Below are 7561 nucleotides of genomic sequence, written 5' to 3' on the forward strand. Positions count from 1 at the left end.
CAGGAATGCAAAAAATCCATAGAAAAATGTCTCTCAACACAAGGAAGGCTAGAGAAGAGAATATGAGGCTTTTTCAGATTTGGTAGTGAGTTTCAGTCTCTTCTTCAAAAGGTAGAAGATTCTGCAAACATATAAGATGGGCAAGAGAAATGCTAAATGACTGCTAACATCGACCTCAACATTGGCAAATTCATTGGCAGAACAATGTGGACAGATACTTGATTTCTTCTCAGGTCTTCATTCTTCCATCTTTGGTTGATTTCAACTTTCAGCTGTTAAAAATATAGAAAGAATAGTCCCAGGAATCATATAAAAAATTAACATCAACAAAGACCACAGCAGTAACCACAATAATAAAAATGTGTTTTGAAACAGAAGAGCCACTATGTTTTCCTGTGTCTCTATTTTGTGAATGAGGAACCCTGTATTAGAAGTCTTTCATCAGAATTTGCTTTTGGCTCTACTGTCTAGAATTGGATCACATGCCTTTTTCTGAAACTCACTAGTGTAAAGAGTATGAATTGACCAGAATTGGCTTAGTCAACTTAGGTGGATATGGAAATGACCACCAGAGGGTGCAGCGGGAATGGCAACTGACCTGGATTTGGAAGATGAGACACTGATCCCGAAATAACCAGGTTAAGTAGGAACTAAATAGTTGGTGGGAATGAAAGAAAGTTTTCTGGGTAGAAAACACAGCATAGGCAAAAGGTGGGGCAGGTAGAGAGTTTTTCCAAGAACATAAGGGAGTTCAATTTAAATGGAACTTTGATTTCAAGAATATAGTTACCAGTAATAAGACCAAAGAGGGAAATAAGCTTTAATCATGAAGAGTCAAGTATTAAGAATGTTTACATTTTCCTTAAGGCTATGTTTGTATAAATTTTATGCAACAATTCCAGTACAATTGATACCATAATTCCATGCAACACATATCCTGCACTAACATTAATTTGAAGATTTGGAACTACTTTCATAAAATTGATTCATACTTATTTCTTGAAGTCAGTCTTCTGTTGCCTTAACTGAGAATAAGTTGTTATTATTATATACTATCTTACTATCTTACAAGAGACTAAAATTCAACAACAGACCGATGTTTACAGGTAATGAGGGAATGGTATATATTAATGACAATAAAGCAGAAATGTTGGAAGTGATAATAACTTAGTAGTTCTTCAATAAATTTGTAGCCTGATGGTTTTATCACCTCTATAGGATATTGCATATTTCTTCCTCTTTCAAATACTTCTAAGACTCTTAATGAGAAATTTTGTTTTTTATTTGCCAAGCAATTATTTTGAGTTTCTGATCTTTTTTAAACCCCATTTGTAGTCCCATTGCATGGGTACAACAGGCAGGACAGCCCAGAATAATTTTAAGAATAAAAAGTTGTGACCCTGGTTATATTTTCAAGATGGTTTTAGTAGAAGACTCAAAAATTGAGGTTTTGATATTTATTCTCGTAAGTAATAAACATATGAAATATTTGGTCCAGATTATAAGACGTTTTGTTCTTCCTTCATTTTTATCCCATTACAATGCAGTAAGACATTATGTTCTGTGAGAGAACGGATCTCAATGATAATATCAAAGTGGGAAACATTTTTCAGAAGAAATCCCCTGAATCAAAATAAGTGAATAATATCTTAAAATACATACAGCTAAATTAAAAGTTACTTTTATTATAATCTGATACACAATAGGAAGTGGAAAAATTATTTTACAGTATCACACATACACTGGCATTCTTTACATTCTAAAGTAAGACACATTTGTAATTGAACACACTAGACAATGAGAATGTTTTATGATATGGAGCTTCTTGAAAGGAGTTGTTACCTTATCTGATTATAAGAGATTTTGGCTGTTTCATGTTTCCTCTTTACTGGGGGTCATAAGGGCATAAATATCATATGAAGCAAGAATAAATGGAGAAACGTAAGAAACTTTCACAGGATAGTCAAAGAGCCTAAACTATGACATGATAGGCATATATCTTAGAAACAGGCAGTTACTGTTGGGAACCAAATCACCTTACTGTGGTTAGAAGGAAAAGCAGATTTCCTTTTGCAAGTTGTTTGCCCTTCTGCGTTTGGGGGGAATGTCACAAAACTGCAGATAGTGGACTTTGAGAGAGAACAACATTTTTTTTTTTTTTTTTTTCCCAAAAGAAAGTCAGTTCTATGGATTTTGGAGAATTTTTTATCTTGAAAAAGTCTGCTTAGTGGGCACTTTAGTATTAGGTGATTTGATTAGCTCCCGAGGAGGAGAAAGATCATTTTAATTTCTTAGGCTTAAGGAAGTAACATTAATGTGCCATACTGATTTTTTACCCTCAGTTGGCCTGTCCTGCTCACCTTTTAGGGTTATGGAAGTTAAGTATTCATAACAGAAGCTCCAAGTAAGAATAAAAATTATGGTTTTGAATTAGATCATTCAGAACCCAAGTGTAGGAAAATTAGAAAGTACAGTGTATAGGAGACACAGGAACTGAAAATATGCTGCTATCACAGTGTCATTGCCTCTTCCTGTTTCATTTAGCATCAGTAATGAGTGTTGGGGACTACTGAAGAGAGAGAGAGCAGAGGCAGAGCCCAGGAAATTGTTCTAAGACATTAAAATGAAACGAAGTTAAACCAGAAAGTAATGAGAACATTTTACTAACATAATTCACCAAAATTGAAGGGGCTTTTTTTCCCATTCAAAATGAGCATCAGAAGATGCTCATTTTGGGGGGTGGGAGGGAGGGAGACAAAGAGGGAAGAGATATGGGAACATATATATATGTATAACTGACTCACTCTGTTATAAAGCAGAAACTAACACACCATTGTAAAGCAATTATACCCCAATAAAGATGTTAAAAAAAAAAAGGGGGGGGGGGAAACAATTTCTACCATATAACACAACACATTAACATCTTTGAACAATATTATGAGGCATAGAATATTTATTTATTAGGCTTTGTTTACATTAGACCAAGTCAACAAGTTCTTTAGGTTAAATGATTATAAAATGAATAAAATGATCATTCTCATGGAAATTAGCTGGGGATAATGGAGACAGCCCATTTGCTATTTTTTTTTTTTCTACACAAGTTGATGTGAATCATACATTCATCCTAAAAACCACTTGATAAAGTACTACTTTCCTTCAAATGAACATAACAAATTAAGTGTTCTGACCCCAAAAGTTTAATATAGTCCCTTTCACTAGATATTTTACCATATCAACTTTTGAATGCTACACTCAAATTATTAGACTATTAAAAAGAAAAAGTTAAAGGCCACTGGGATTTGGAAGCTCACAAGCCAATAACGCTAATAGTAATAGTAATAATAAAACAACAAAAATAATAGTAATAACTCAAAAGAGACACGAGACACGTGTGAAAATTTTTAAATAAAAAACTTTTTTCATGAATTTCATATTCGACTTTTTGTTTATTAAAGAAGAAACTAAAATAAGAGAATGTGGCAGATTGTATGTTCCAAAAATGACCACAGCAATATTTCAGTTCACAAATTTTCTTTTGGAAGCGTGTAAGTTTTCATCAAGTGGTGGAGTTAATTGTCCTCTCCTTCTGAATCTAGGTGGGACACTGTGACTGTTCCAGTGAATAGAATGGGCTGGAAAGGAAAATGCTGAGTGACTTCCAAGGCTAGATCAAAAAGGGCCACACAGATATTCTGAGATATTCTGAAAATTAACCCCTCTCTCTCTCCCTCTCCCTACCTCTATCTATTTCTTTCTTTCTCTTTCTCTTTCCTAGGGCTGAGGAAGACCTGGCCATATTGAGAGGTTGCATATAGACCTTCCAGCCAACAGTTCCAGAAAAGTTTCAGTTGACATCCATCCTTAAGCATTAGACATGTAAATGAATGAGCACTCAGATGATTTCATCTCCTAAACTTTGCACTGCCTCAGTCCCGTGCAAATGTCAGGTTGATGCATACAATAAAATCTGTTATTGTGTTAAGCCACTCAGTTTTGTTGTAATTGTTTATGTGGTCATAGTAACTAGAACATAGAGCAGCAAGCATTCTTATTGTTTTTCTGCTCCTACAGTATAAAAATAAACTCCATAACAGCAAGAACAAAATCTGTTTTATTCACAGCTGCTTCCCCAATGTGTGGCACATAGTTAAAGAGAAATCAGGTGAATTAATGAATAGAACTTTGACTAAACTGTTTCAATACCAAAACTTACAAGAATGTTGTGATGCATCTCAATGTCTTTACTGTCTCAAAATGCCTTAAATATTTATATTAGAAAGAAAGTCTCTCTCTTTTTGTTTACTGTTACATATTGGATTTTTCTTAGAAGCCAGTCAATTTGCTGGGAAACATCGATTAATAATAGCATAAAAGGGTCAAAATGAACCCTCTCTCATGCCTTCCCCAGCCTTGGAACAGATTGTTCTTGCTTGGAAAGCAACTTCTCATTTACCTTCTTCAAACTCTCTCGAGGTTTTTCTCCTCTTCTTGAAAGCTGATGTCACCTAAACCTTCTCACTTACACACATTTTTACACCTTTACTGCTTTGTATGTATATTTATTTTTTTATGTAGTTTGCTTAAGGTTGATTAACTTAACCATCCTGCATGTGATTTTTCAGTACTTTTCAAATTTAGAAGACACTAGCAATATACAAAATGTCAGAATGAATCCATGTGTCTGTGTTCTATTGCCTCAATCATGTATCAGGTTCCTCTGGCAATGAGGCAAATAGAGCAACATTAGTATTTTCTACAAATTTTAAGTAGCATCCCACTATCTGCCCTCCATCCCAATAGTCACATTCCTCTATTATATGTAGGACAAGTGGTTTCGCTCATATTTATTGCTGAGTCAGCCAATATAGCTGCTTGCTTTTCTGCTTCAACCTGATCATCTAGTGTTGTCCTTTGCTAGATTTCATCACTGTTCTTTCATTCCCCTATATTTACTCTAACACCAGGTGGTTTTGTGTGGCAGACCTTTCTAAAGGTTAGGAAGTAGCAGAATGCAATTACCACATAAGGCTGGAAAGAATTGTAAACCCAGTGTTAGACACCACTCTTCCTAGAACTGCATTATACATTTCCCAAGGAAGGTGATTTTTCACTCCCTATTTGTTCTCTTAAGACTCAGGTCCCTGGTCATGTTTCTAGGGCCTCTCCTTTCTCTTTGATAAGCCCCAGTTCACACTGTAGTTATTTTCCAACCACGTATCCAAGCTTCCTATCCACATCTGAAAACCTACAAATTATTATTATGGTTCTTGGCTTACAAATAAGAATGAGACTCATTTCTTGGGTGCCTGAATTCCTTACCAATGCAAAAAAGCTTATAATGGCTTGGAAAAAATGGTGCTTTTTAGAGGAAAGAGAGAGATGAGATCTTTTCTTGTAGGTAAGATTAATGGCAATAATATCATCTATGCAGTATAGAAATATATATTCTGCTTCTTTTGTCATCCTTCTCATGTCATCCTTCTCATGCATTGTTAAGTATTCTGAATGCAGTGAATATGTGAAAAATAATAAACGACTAAAAGTAAGGATAAGTCTGAAAATGTCCTAGAAATTTATTTTGTGATTAAGGTTAAGACTGGTATCGTTGAACAGTTTCACTGAAGAGAAAGTGACGAAATTATTCTCAATCCTTAAGTATTGTTTATCAGCTAAAAATGTGAGAAAGAAAAATATTTCAGGAATTTCTCTCAAAAAATATGAGTTTGAAGATGAGATAATTCTATAGCTTAAAAAGAGTTTTTAACAGATTCATTTATATAAGTGTAAAAATATAGAGTCTGTATCTCAAGTTTTAGAAAAATCTTATATCCTTTTATTAATATTTGCATGTAGGAAATGAGGAAGGCCATCTTGAGCCTGTGACTGGGTAATTATCATTCTTTGTTCCTTAATACACCAAATTAGAGCTCTGTTTTATACATGGATCTAACTTTTAGTCATCAGAGAGAGAAGTCTTGTGAACGAGTGAGCAGGACAAAACCTTGTGACCCTCAGGTCATAGAAAAGACTGCTACGTTACAACCCCAAATACACTATTCACATCACAGCTGTAACGAGTGAGTATGAATTAACAAACTTTAAAAGGCTTTTTATAAGATGTTTTAATAACATATATTTGAATAGGATAATATTACTTGCAAAACAATACATTAATAATCTATCTGTTTTGGGGTACTAATTTCCTTTCTCTATTTAGGTTACATTGTATACTTCTGTAATGGAAACTAATTTCTTCATTAATATCCAGAAGATGGAACATACTACTAAATATACATTTATCAGTACCAGCAGATATTGAAGAGGAAGTAGAAACAAAACATGCCTTGTTGAACTTGAATTATAACTTAATATATTATCATTAAAAATGTATAGTCTAAGTAAAAAGAGAAAGCCCCTATTACACTATATAAAGGGAATCTATTAAGAGTGAAGTTTCTCAACTCCCTATTCCCACCCATACATATTCACTTTCCTATATCTGCATCCACCCTTCCTTTTTTTGCTCCATATAATGGCTAATTCCATATGCAATGCTGTTTTCCTGACCCAAGTGCTATCCTTGTTTCTTATGTATTTTTAACATCTCCCTCCCTATTGACAATCTCTTGATTATTAAATCTATTCACAAGTTCCTCACCTTGGTACATACTTCTAAGTAAAACAAAATAAAGCAATCTCTTTCCATCTGCATCTTTCAGGTACTACCATTTAGCTCTACATTCTTACAGTTAATCTTTCGAGAGTCTTAAGTCAGTAAATCTTTAGACTTACTGACTTTCACATACTCACGTCTATTCTTCACCTGAGAATACTCTATATTTCTTCTTTCCCAAATCTATACAATCCAGCTTTATCATGGACATCAATCCTCTATATTGCCTAATCCCAGTGTGAATGACTCAGCTCTGATCCTCAATGAAATCCATAGAATCTGGCATTGTGGACTAATTCTCACCATCAAAACTTTCTCCTTACTCATCTTCCAAGATGAGTGCATATGTGGAGCAGAATCCAAATGAACAGTAGTTAGTTTCAAAATAAAATTACCTTACACATCCAAGTGTGTGCTTGATAAATCAATATATGTCGCATCTAGTTATGAGTGAAGTGAAAGAAAGAGCTGTGAATTAAATCCAGAAATATAGAATCAAAACCTGTGACAGAGAATTAAAGAACTTTAGAGCTAGAATGGGTCATTTTATAGAGAATAAGATTGAGGACCATAACCTTGCCAAGTTCACACTTACACTGAAGAGCACTGAAATTTATATGCCCTGGATCCCATTTCATTTTTTTAAATCTTATTAATCAATTACTGTATTTAATTATTCGCCTTTACCTTATTAAGATAAATACATTATGGGAACCAAATTTCTGAAAATTCCATTAGTAAATTTTATCTTACGTGAAGGGACTATATTGATCCAATTACAAGATTTCAGAAATTTCTATAGTTATCAAAATAATGAAGAAGTTGAGAGAGCTGGCATACTTTGGATTTTTGGTTTTATATAACACATTTTACTGTACAAGCAGGAAT

The sequence above is a fragment of the Lipotes vexillifer genome, unplaced genomic scaffold (assembly GCF_000442215.2).
Source record: "Lipotes vexillifer unplaced genomic scaffold, Lipotes_vexillifer_v1.1 scaffold508, whole genome shotgun sequence".
Taxonomy (NCBI): Eukaryota; Metazoa; Chordata; class Mammalia; order Artiodactyla; family Lipotidae; genus Lipotes; species Lipotes vexillifer.